Source organism: Lepisosteus oculatus, unplaced genomic scaffold (assembly GCF_040954835.1).
Source record: "Lepisosteus oculatus isolate fLepOcu1 unplaced genomic scaffold, fLepOcu1.hap2 HAP2_SCAFFOLD_48, whole genome shotgun sequence".
Lineage (NCBI taxonomy): Eukaryota > Metazoa > Chordata > Actinopteri > Semionotiformes > Lepisosteidae > Lepisosteus > Lepisosteus oculatus.
This window is the reverse complement of record NW_027168020.1, coordinates 215640-227777: the sequence shown is the minus strand read 5'-3', so window position 1 is coordinate 227777 and position 12138 is coordinate 215640. Positions and strand designations below refer to the sequence as shown.

At 49.0% G+C, this 12138-nt stretch overlaps 4 non-coding genes across 4 annotated transcripts; 2 read left to right on the top strand and 2 right to left on the bottom strand.

Moving 5' to 3' along the window:
* Positions 1-1340: 1340 nt before the first annotated feature.
* trnan-auu (transfer RNA asparagine (anticodon AUU)) lies at positions 1341-1422 on the top strand. Its single transcript has one exon. It is a non-coding gene; the product is annotated as a tRNA-Asn (tRNA).
* A 3697-nt stretch (positions 1423-5119) lies between these two features.
* LOC138230278 (U5 spliceosomal RNA) lies at positions 5120-5236 on the bottom strand. Its single transcript, XR_011186308.1, has one exon. It is a non-coding gene; the product is annotated as a U5 spliceosomal RNA (small nuclear RNA).
* A 5263-nt stretch (positions 5237-10499) lies between these two features.
* LOC138230146 (U1 spliceosomal RNA) lies at positions 10500-10659 on the top strand. Its single transcript, XR_011186187.1, has one exon. It is a non-coding gene; the product is annotated as a U1 spliceosomal RNA (small nuclear RNA).
* A 637-nt stretch (positions 10660-11296) lies between these two features.
* On the bottom strand, positions 11297-11415 carry LOC138230107 (5S ribosomal RNA). Its single transcript, XR_011186152.1, has one exon. It is a non-coding gene; the product is annotated as a 5S ribosomal RNA (ribosomal RNA).
* Between the last annotated feature and the right edge of the window lie 723 nt (positions 11416-12138).

Genomic DNA, 12138 nt, shown 5'->3' with positions numbered 1-12138 from the left:
CCAGGTGAGCAGATCACAGAGTCCGAAATATGCTTCCTCCATCAAGCAAAGTACCTGAACATGACTCTGTCTTCATAAAAGCGCCCCTGTAATAAAGAAATTAAATCCGAAATCAAGAGGGCAGTTGCCTACTGAAGTTCAAGAAGTCATCAATTTTAACCTAGCAACACATTAAAGGCTGCATCTATACAAGTACGATTCTAGAAATGCTCACCAGATTACGTTTTAAGAAGGAACTGCGCCTCAGGTTCCGCCGAGATCTTAACTTGGATGGCAGGATTCAGAGTCCGGAGTGCGGACTGATGGCGCACGGAGGGTCCACATACTGTGGATCCCTCAGTTTTCTTCCGCGTGTTTAAACCGCCAGCGTGTGACTCCCCTGTCCCCGTGACCTCATTGCTCTGCTCTCGCCTCTGTGCAGCTGAGCCCGACTCATGGTAAAGTGGAAAACAATATGCCCTCAACGTGGGATTTACTCTGGATCGAGGATAGATGTCACCTTTTTATCGTTGAACAGGATGTATGTGATGTGGCGACTAGGTTCAATTTTGTATCCTTTTAAAAGATTAAGGACTGGGGTGAGCGTGATTTACCACCCTTTCAGCTAAGAACCTGACATGAACACCGTTTAAGCTGCATAGACTCGGTCGTTTAACTCTTCTCCATTAGCAGGGTTAAGGTTAAAGAAAAAAAACATTGCTGACTTCTTTTTTTTTGCCAGCCGCTAGTGCTGATTAGCAATGTTTGTATTTCATGTTTTGCAAGTTGCATCCATTTTAAGAAAAACAAGTCGCGTTAAAGACAGGAAATGAATACTTGCATTTAATTAAGTCTAGCCGTAGGCGGTTGTCTGTAAGGACCAGTTCTGTTCAAGAAGACAGAACAAAGAAGGCACTACTGGGATTCGGACTCAGGATCTCCTGTTTAAGAGACAAGCACTTTAACCAACTAAGCCACGGCGCCCCGGGATAGTTGTCCTTTTGCAGCCACTTGGACACACCACTCAGACACATCTGCATTCGGTGTGTGCTCCGCCTGCTCGCTGAGCAAGTTGCCACCTTTATACAATAGCAAGATCGACACCAAGAGAAAGGATGACAAATGGCTTTTATCTGGAACTTTTCATGTCCAAGGAGCTCAATGTGCTTTCTGTGTACAACAGGGCCACTGAACTCCACACTGGCCACTGAACCACAGCAGTGGCTTGCTGGCTTGACATCTCCCAAGGAAAATGTTGAAATCGCATGTGGAACAGGAAAAGGACCCTCGAGTACGAGGGAAAAAAAAGAAAAAGATCATCTGGAGCGCGCCAACCCATGTCTGGACAGCCCAGTTTCGTCGACAAGGTGGCCGAGTGGTTAAGGCGATGAACTATTAATTCATTGTGCTCTACATGCATGGGTTTGAATCCCATCCTCGTCGCTCTCTATGTCTGACACGTGTGCCTGTTCGACGTTGGCCCTCCTTTTGTTTGCTCCAGTACTAGAGCCTTACATTTTCTAGCGGTGGCTGAACATGGTATAGTAGGCTAACGTTGGTATCGAGCAGTGGCAGTAACAGTATTTACGTGCCGCTGCTGCCAAGTGGCTCTGGGTTGAGACCGCGTTTTCACTTACTTGCAGCACAAACGGAGAAAGCGATTTTTGACAGTCTCTCGAGAGACTCCGCTAGGTGTTTAGGGATAGACTTTGTCAGTTCCCAATGGGATGATGGCCTCTCAAATAGTTTGTGATTCCTCTAGACGTTTATACAGTAGAAGCCTGCTTCGTGGCTTAAATCCAAGCTAAGGAAACGAGTTTGAGGTCTGATGCAGAACTGCGAATTCAATGAAGGGGAACACTACAGTACATTGCACTGTATGTGTGAGGAAAGCTGCCCCCTTCTGTTCCTTGTCGACCGAACAGAGGACTGTAAAGGATACCGCCAAGAAACTTTAGGATGCTGGTTGGAATCCAGCTCCAAAGAAGCCCCTTTGGGTGTTATGTCATCAAAAAGTAAGAACAGAGAATCTCCCTTGGATCAAAAGCGCAACAGAACTGTTTTCCGTGGAGCAGGTTTCAGACCCGTAGACCTGTTTTATTTGTAGGGCAGGGCGCATTCCCAAACGCGAATCTCCTGTTTTAGAAATGCTTTGGGTGGCGTGAAGTGAAAATAAGAAGTGGGCTCCAGATGCACATGGAAGCAATCAAGTGTTTCATCCGAGCTGTTTCAAAGACTGCTCAAGAGCTTTCCTTTTACAGAGGCCCAACGATTAATGATGGGGGTGCACCCTTCAATGTGCCTTACGACTCTAGGGAGTGATTGAGACGATTCGTAGCGTGTGTTCATTTCCCTCTATTCCCCATGTTACAGTGGTAAGATGACGTAAATTCCTGCTTCGACACGTAACGGCATTATAATCAAGTGCAGGAGCTGAGGGCTTTTGTTTTGTTTCGTTTTCTATGGCGTTCGTAAGCGCGCAAAACAAAGACAATTCCTGCATCTAACACGAATGTAAATGCTTTTGAAAGTGCAGTGTGGTGCAGCTTGTAAAATCCTTGTCCACATTTGTGGTTTGTTGATGTTTTTTCTGTCTGCCAAAGTTGCATTTTGACATCCGGACGGGGAGACTTTATCATTTGAACGTGAAGCCAGCCTTAAACCCTCTGAGGCGTGTCTGTCTGCCGGCACGTATTTTGTGAAAGGTATTTTTTTTTTAACGGAGAGCGACTTTAAAAAAGTTTCCGCAGCCACCTCGCACTCCGTGTTAGATTATAGGAGGAATGGGGTGGCGGCGAGCTCGCTGTAGTCGTGGCCGAATAGTTAAGGCGATGGACTTGAAATCCATTGGGGACTCCCCGCTCAGGTTCGAATCCTGCCGACTCCGGCGTCTGCCGCACGTCACCTTGTGCCTGTGCGGCAAAGGCGAAGTGCCGCTTCTCCTTTCCTGGTACTATAAAAATGCTACATCGCTTGGTCCTGCTTCCATGGAAAGCAGTTCTTCAGGTGATTCTAGTCTCTTACCAAAGCTGTTAGGTTCCTTTCCGTGGTGAGATGGGTTGTCATGCAACGCTGCCACATAGTGCCGACAGACAAGTGTGTTGCGGGAGAAGAGAAAAGTGTTTGAAGATTTAAGAGTGTCTTAGGTGGAGCCAAAATCAGGTGTCACAAATGCAAGTGGGAAGATTTCCAATGTTTAATATGGTCAAAATAAGCGGAAGTTACCAGCTGGTCCGGCACAGTCTGCCATGCTTTTGTCATATACTGTAAAGTGGTTTCGAACTGGGTGTCGAACTGGAGCCTCACCATTTGCATATGTGAGGCTCCAGTTATACATCGAGTGTCACATTAAATGACAAAAATGAAGAGACTTAAAGCAGCTGGAGAGGTTTTCTTACAACATTTGAGCTGACACAGTTTTGGAAAATGTTTCCTTCACGCTGCACTGAACAACATAGGCAGCCAAGAGTCTCCAAAACAAAACAGAATGGACAGATAGGAGAAAATTCCCACTCGTCCTGAAGTTCCCAAAATCCAGCACTGAGCGTAAACAAAGTGTCTAAGTAGCGTGGGAATGCTAACCCTAACCCTAGCTGGAGTTTGAGCAATCCGGCACTGAGCGTAAGAAGATGAGTCAAAGTAACGTCTAATCGGATTAGTTTCCTTAGAGCTGGTTCAGAGTTTGCTCAAGAGTTTACCTTTCACAGATGAGCAAAGAAGAATGTTGGGGGTGCACGCTTCAAGGCGCCTTACAGCTGTAGGGAGTGATTCGAGACGATTCGTGGCGTGTGCTCGTTCCCATATACCGTACGACCCGGGGTGCAGTGCTAGGATGACGTACAATACCGCTTGGACACGTAACGGCGTTATATGCAAGTGCAGGACGTGAGGGTTTTCGTTTGTTTGTTTTGTTTTGCTCTGCTTTGCTTTGTTTTGCTTTCCATCGCGTTGGTAAGAGCGTAAATAAAAAGGCGATTCCTGCGTCTACCACTAATATAAGAGCTATTTCAAGTGCGACGTGGTGCGGCTTTTCAAATGCTTGTGGGCATTTCTCTGTTGTTGATTCTTTTTTTGTGTGTAACAAAGTGGCATTTTCATGTCCGGACGGGGAGACTTTATCATTCCGACATCAAGCCACCCTTAAGTCCTCTGAGGCGTGTCTGTCTGCAAGGCTTGTATTTTGGAAATGTTTTTTTGAAACGGAGAACGACTTTGAAATAGGCTTCCGCTGGCGCCTCGCGATCCAGGTAAGATTGTAGCAAGAACGCAGCGGCAGTGGGGCTTGCTGTAGTCGTGGCCGAGTGGTTAAGGCGATGGACTAGAAATCCATTGGGGTCTCCTCGCGCAGGTTCCAATCCTGCCGACTACGTTGTCCGCCTCCAGTCGGTGTGTTTCGGCACAATCAAAGAAGCGTGCCTCTTTGCTGTTCCTGGGGTTCTAAAACGCCCAATCGCTTGTACCCGCTGCCTTGGAAATAAGTTCTTCAGCGTCCGCGAATGGCATTTTGCAGCTGGAAGCAGATGTCGATGCGTTTTGCACAGAGCACCAAAAAAGCGTCTTTTTTGAAGGCCTAGGCACTGAGCATTGGTGGTTCAGTGGTAGAATTCTCGCCTGCCACGCGGGAGGCTCGGGTTCGATTCCTGGCCAATGCAGTGGCTTTTGCAGCGAGCGGCTCCATCACTTGCATCCCCTTGCAACTCGCAACTGAAAACCCACTGAAGCTAAGCAGGTGTGAGCCAGGTCAGTACCCGGATAAGGGTGAGCTACAGGGAAAAACAAAGCTTCCAGCTGGAAGCGGTGTTAATGGTGCCGGCGGGGGGGCGCTCACCCTGAGGTCTGTGCGGGTCCCAATGCCCCAGTATAGTGACGGAGATGCTGTGTTGTAAAAGGGCGCTGTCTTTTGGATGAGATGTAAAAACGAGGTCACAGCGCTCTGTGGTCATTCAAAATGACCACCAAAACCTTTGACAAAAGCTCTTGGTAATTGATGGTCTTCAATAATGCTTCTCCTTTAGGTACATTTTAAATCAGCTGAAAAATGCTGTTTTGCATTCATGTGTTTAAGTAGCCTGTGCTACTTACTGCATTGTAAGAGCGATTGTGAGCGGTTTTGTTTTCTCTCTTTGACCAGCCCAGCTGCGCCCCACCCGAAGGCAGGGAAGCACAAAAATTGTATGGAACTCATTCATGCTCCTCTCCATGAAAATCTTTAGTAAAAGGCAAAAGATTTGTACGAGATGAAGAGAAACCAGAGTGCGTGGCTGGACAGCTGCAGGAGCCCAGGCCGCCTTCAAGTCCTCTGCCCTGCCGGTCGTGGTTGGCAATGCACCTGGCCTTACAAACGAGCCAGTGGGGCCCGTTCAGCTCCGGGCTCATCGCCTGCAGCTCTCGGCTTACCTGGCAGGGGAGATACCTTGATCAGCCTGTAGTTGGAGTAGTTGGATTGTTTTCTTGTTTTCTGGAAGCAGTGTTTGTTTTGCAGTTTGAGATGGCAACCTTTGGATCCCGCAAGAATGCTGTACAATTTGAGCTTTTGGATGACCTCTTCATGGATCGTATGCAGTTCAGCAGAAAAGTGTTACAGAAGGAACTTGGCTTTGAACCTCGGCACTTGGATTTCATCTTCGCTCTCCCAGGTCAGAAAGCATTTGAGGTTGTTTTTGCTACCTATTCTCTGTTTGAACAATGTGTGGATGTGTTTGATGCAAAAAGAGGGAAAGTTCCTGCCCTTGAGAAGATCAACTTGCAGCCTCTGACACAGAGAGAGAGGAAAACGGTGCATGTTGTTATGTTCTCAGAAATGGCAAAGACGGAGGACATTCACACCTGGCTTAAGCAGTACTGCACCGTCCACCATGGAACTGAGGTTAGAGATGTTGACGGTATAAAAACAGGAGCAAGAAAATTTGAGGTTCGCTTGCTACCGGACAATGTAAATGGAGGCTTAAGGCACCTGCCCTCTACAATCCGGCTTGGCGCCTGCAATGGCTATGTTTTTTATGTGGGACAACCAAAGGTGCGTCGGCGCTGTGGTGCTGTGGGACACCTGGCATCGTCCTGCACTGTGAAATGCTGCAAGACCTGTGGCAAACAGGGACATTTAGCCTCTGACTGTTCAATGCTGCCAAAGTGCAATTTATGTGGCTCGGAAGGACACGTTTTTAAGAACTGCCCTCACGCCTATGCCAATAAACTCAAAATGAGAAAGGATGAGGCAGTGCTTGTTTCAGCCAAACCGGCCCAAAAAGCCAAAGCAAACAACAAGTCAAACAAAGAACCCTTGTTGGACAAAGAGTCTCAGCCTCCAGCCAGGATCAGTCCTGCTGTGGCTCCGGGGTCGGTGGAAGAGAAATCCACTACGCTCCCACAACCGCAGACTGCACCAGACAAGCACGAGGGTTTGAAAACCCCAGAGAACAGCGAGGACCCCTCCCCCACTCCTGCTCCTCAGAACGAGGGCCAGTGTGGGGCCCCCACCGGTGGAGCGGGTCCAGCGACGATACCCAGGATTCAGCGGAGCTGCTTTTCTCAGACTCTGCAAGTGCTACAGATGCCCTCCTCTCCTCCATCCAGTCCGTCACGGAGGATCTGCAACAGCTGGTGGGTGAGGGGGAAGAGGAGACTGGTGCATCGGCTGCACCCCTTTCCCCTCAGTGCTCCCGGGAGCTGGACTTGAGGAAAAGAAAAATGACTCTGTTTTCTCCCCGAGCGAGGAGGAAGGAGAGCATGGCGATGGGGACAGCTGGAACCCCTCCACCCCTCCCTCTACCCCCTTCCTTGAAATGGACTCCGTGAACGCTTTTACTGCTGCCACCCTGATGAAGGCTCATTCAGAGGATGGCTGGCAGGAAATTGGTAAGAAGAAAAAGAAAAAGAAGAAGGTAACAGGTGAGACCGAAGAGAAATGTGTTTTGTAAAGACTGGTTCCACTTTCTTATGTAATATGGCTCTAAACATAATTTCTCTTAACACCAGAGGTATCAATGACAGAGTTAAATGCCAGTGTGTCTTTGATTACCTCCAGCAGAGAGAGGGAGATGTGTTGATGTTGCAGGAGTGTGCTTTAGCCTATCAAGAGAGGTATAAAAGCTTTGAAGATAGGTGGGATAAAGGGCCTTCTGTTTGGTCAGGGGACAATAACAACAGAGCCTCTGGCGTGGCCATTCTTTTCAAAGGATGGGCTTTCAAATTGAAAAGTATTCAGAGGGTCATAGATGGCAGGTTGCTGTGTGTGGATGTGGAATGGGGGACCGTTAACCTGCGGCTAATCAATGTGTATTGTCCTACTGACGTGGGAGGAAGGGTGGAGCTACTCAAGGCACTCTCTCCCCTATTGTTAAGTAGCACAGACGTGATAGTGGGAGGGGATTTTAATTGTATCTTAGAGCACACAGACAGGCAGTCTAGCTCTCCGATAAAATTGGATTCCAGCTCACTGGCCCTGCAAAACTTAGTTCAAGACTTTAAACTCTCAGACACATATAGATGTATATATCCCACAACAGCAGGATATACATGGTCAGGGAGGAATAGCAGCTCCAGAATGACTATTGCTTTGTCTCAGAGAGAGTGAAAGTTGTTGGGGTCACTCTTCAGCCTGTCTTCTTCTCAGATCATCAGGCTTTAGGGTGTAGAGTGGAACTCCAGGGCGGGACTGTCTTTGGCCCAGGCCTCTGGAAACTCAACACAAAGCTGCTAGAGAACGAGGGGGTAGTATCCCGCTACAAGGAGAAACTATCACAGTGGCTGTCCTTGCAGTGTCTGTACGGGTCAGTAGGAGAGTGGTGGGAGGAGGTGAAGATGAGGACAAAGGCCTTTTTCATGGCTGAGAGAAGGAAGGCTGCTGCCAGACGGAGAGGAGTGCTAGCCAGGAAACAGAGGCAGCTGCAGCGTCTCTACACAATGCTGCACAGTGGCTTCGATGTGCTCGAGGATATCACCCTTTTAAAAAAGGACATCCGGAGCATAGCCGAAGAAAGTAGTCGAGGAGTGCTGTTAAGAAGCAGAGTGCAGTTCTTGGAAGAAAATAAGAAGTGTACTCGCTTCTTTTTCAGGAAAGTGGTAGGCTCCAAGTCTGTCATGGAAAGTGTAGTTGATGAGGAGGGACGAGAGAGAACAGAGCCGAGTGCTATCCTCTCCTGCACCGAGGCCTTCTACTCAAGACTGTACAGCTCTACAGAGTTAAAGGATGAAGAAATTCATTTTTTTACCTCAAAGCTAGAAAACGTTTTGAGTGAAGAAGATAGGGAAGTACTTGAGAGGGATTTGACAGTAGAAGAGCTGAGACAGGCTATGGAGAGCTTACAGAAGGGGAAAACTCCGGGTGCTGACGGGCTCCCTAAAGAATTTTATTGCACCTTTGGGATCTGCTTCAGGATCCGCTACTGCTCCTATTCGAGGAAAGCTATAAGACAGAATTGCTGCCTGACTCCTTAAGAGAAGGCACTATCTCTCTCTTGTTTAAGAAAGGAGCAAAGAATGACATAAAGAACTGGAGACCCCTCAGCCTCTTAGGCGTGGACACTAAGATCCTGCGCCTACAAAATGTAGTGGCCTCACTGGTAGGGAAAGAACAGACTTGTGGGATAGCAGGACGCCTGATGAGCGACAACCTGGCCTTGTTGAGGGATGTCTGTCTGTACTCAGAGGATCGCTCCCTCCCTCTGTGCATTTTAGGTGTAGACCTAGAAAAAGCCTTTGACCGCCTAAACCGGCAGTACTTAACATCGGTACTTGAGCACATGAAGTTTGGCCCCATCATGAGAAAGTGGATTAACCTGCTGTACACAGGTAGCAACAGCAGAGTAATGGTTAATGGCAATAGATCACGCCCCTTTGAAGTCTGTTCAGGGGTGAGGCAGGGCTGCCCATTATCCCCCTTGTTATTCGTTTTGGCTATGGAGCCCTTAGCCTGTGCCTTGCGCCAGGATCAGGCCATTAATGGGATACCAGTGCCTGGAAGTGGGGGAGGAGAGGTAAAGACATCTCTATACATGGATGACGTCACCCTGCTCCTCTCTGACAATGCCTCAATTAGCAGAGCTCTGCAGTGCTGTGATCGTTTCTCTTTGGCTTCCTCCGCAAAAATTAACAAATCTAAGAGTGAGATTTTTTATCAGAACTGGAGGGAGCCAATAGAAGGACATGATCTCAGGCTGCAAGAGAAGAGAATTAAGGTCCTGGGGGTGTATTTTGGAGAAGAGATGGGAACAGTAAATTGGCAGAACAAATTGCCAATCTTAAACAAAAAACTGATGCAATGGAAGGACCGAGACCTCACCATGACAGGGAAGGTGCTGGTCATCAAAGCCCGAGCTCTTGCCTGTCTTGAATTTTCTGGCTTCTACCTTCCCAATCCCACACCGTGTTGCGGCGGTGCTGAGGAGATTGATGTTTCAATTTCTATGGGGTGGGAAGCAGGAAAGACTCAGAAGGGAAATAATGTACAGGCCGCTACCCTCAGGGGGGAAGTCTGTCCCAGATATTGCTACGAAGGTGCTGTGCATTTTCCTGGCCTCTGTGCTGAGAGGCTTTGCAACAGCACCTGCAGCGCGTACCTGGACTTATTTTTCCAGGCTCTGGGTAGGTAGGGAGGTGTTCAGAGTGTGGGGTGTCAGACCCAAGCTGGACGTCCCACTCTCTGACACATGCCCTGCAATTTATGGGACAGTTAAAAGTTTTCTAAGATCTCACCCAATTGGCCATATTCCCCTCCGAGATGTCAGCGTCCAAAAACTGGAAGATTTCGTTGCACCCCAGAATAAAAGGCAGACCCCTGTGGGCATTTTAACATCAGCCCAAACAAGGAAGGTGTGGAAACACACATCCTCTAAGTTTCTGTGCAACATTCACAGAGATTTAGCCTGGAGTGTCGTCCACCAGTGCTTACCGGTACGAACTTTCTTGTACCGTAGGGGCCTCACCCCCAGCCCTCGTTGCGTTAGGGTGGGCTGCGGCGAGGAGGAGACTGTGACCCATCTCCTGTGGTCCTGTTTTTTTGCTAAGGCCTTCTGGGCACAGTTTGAAGATTGGTTGCAGGCTCTCTCGCCCCAATTTACCCTGACCGCTGCTTTCGTCATATACGGCATCTCTCCTGTCAAACTTCCTCCTGACGTGTTTGACAGGATCTGGGCCGTGGTGAACAGTGGGAAAGACGCCCTGTGGAGAGTGAGGAACATGGGGCTGTTCAAAGGCATCGAGGTCCCAGTCAAGGCAGCAGGTAGCCTGGCCCTGTTCATCACCCGAGAGAACTATTACCTCAGAGATCTGTGGAGAGAAGGGAGGGAGGAAGCAGAAAATCTGTGGGAAATAGAGAGCATAGGTCAATATCTCAAGAGACTGTGAAAAACATTATCATGTTTAAGTAAAGAATGTGATTTGCACCAGAAAAAAATAAATTGTTACTATGTAACTGTTACCGTGTCAAAATGTAATGAGATGTGATCATATATACTGTTTTAAGTATGTATATTAATGTAAAGCTTTCTGATTTGTGATGTCCTGTATTTTATTGTGAAAAGAAAATAAAGTTCTTAAAAATCGAAAAATCGAAATCGGTTCACCCAGGGCGAGGCTCGGCCATTGCACTCCGGCTGTGCTGACCCCTGCGAATTCCCCAAATGAGGGAATCTCGACTGCATAATTTCTGGTAGTGGGGGACTGCGTTCGCGCTCTCCCCTGATGTGCTTGGTCCAAAATCAGATACGGGAGGGTTAGGACACCACGAGCTGCGTGGCTGCGGAAGGATCCCGGTTCGACAGGAGTGGACGCCGCTGCTGGTTCTCGCTGGCTTTTAGTTAGGGGTCCGGAGAAGCATCTCAAGCTAGTTCCACTACTCCTTCCGGACGTTCATTCCCTTTTCAAAGTCAGTCGTTTTGCTGTAGTCTGCGTTCTTTAGGCTGATTATCGAGGTTAGCCTTTATTTGGTCATGGGGGGCCTCGGTACTGTATGCTGAGTCTAAAGACAGTTTCACCCGTTTTCTGATTGCTTGGTTCTGTACCAGTGCAGACATGTCAAACAGTGAATGGCTGTACCTCTATTGTATCCGTGGTCAATGAATGAAATCGGTAACAAATGAATATATGTCTAGTTATACGAAAAACGAGTGGTTTATCGACTCATCTTCATTTGCAGATTTAGAGGCAGCTTCGATATTCGTTTTACAGACGGGTTTTTTTTCTTTGAATATGGGTCACACACATGCCACAGCAACAAAACGTCTCTAGAGATGAGGCTATAGATCACCTTTCCATCCTGCAGGTTTTCCTCCCAAAGCCTACGGCACCAACGGCGACCCCTGCTGGCCAGGAGAGCAAAGGCTTACAGCACCTGGTATTCCCAGGCGGTCTCCCATCCAAGTACTAACCAGGCCCAACCCTGCTTAGCTTCCAAGATCAGACGAGATCAGGCATGTTCAGGGTGGTGTGGCCGTAAGCGAAAGCCCCGGCGCCTGACTCGCTACTTGAAGCTGTGTGTGGCGGGGGCTCCGTGCCCCCCGAGCGGGACTGAAGGATCGTTCGTGTGCAACTCTTTGGAAAGGAGCTGCTTTCCAAATCGCATTGCGTGCCTGGATGTTGGCGAATGCGCTCCCTTGTGTTGGCTCGTCCCGCACTGGAGGAGGACAAACAATCTGCACGGAGGAGCACCAGGCAAGTCTTCACCAGACAAAAACCTCCAGTGCACAGCACTCTGGAAACATTTCGGGGCTGTCGCGTGTTTATTTCAGCACGTAAAGCGCACCGGTCCAACACGTCGGCCGGGCGCGCGGCGCCTCCGCCCTCTTGTGGCCTTGCGGCGTCAGAGCAAGAGGCTCCTTCTCGCTGCCCTTCCGCTGTGTTGCAGGGCCCCGAGAGGGAACCCGGAGCGCGCAATTTGTGGGGGGCGGGGGACCGCGTTTGCGCTCTGCCCCCGGTCTCTTGCGCGAGTACTAAATCTCACGGACAGGGGGGCCTCGTCATTGATTGTTACAGGTGAGACAGGGATTAGGAGGAGACCCCGACTGATGGGTAAAGGGGAGCACTAACACCAGAGGGACACCCCCGGCGTCTCTTTTTGAGAGACGCCCTGGGGTTTCCTAATGGCCAAGGAGGGTCGGGACCTCGGTTTGACGCCTCCCCCGAAGGACGGCGCCTGTTTGTGCAGCAGAGTGTCGCCATCAG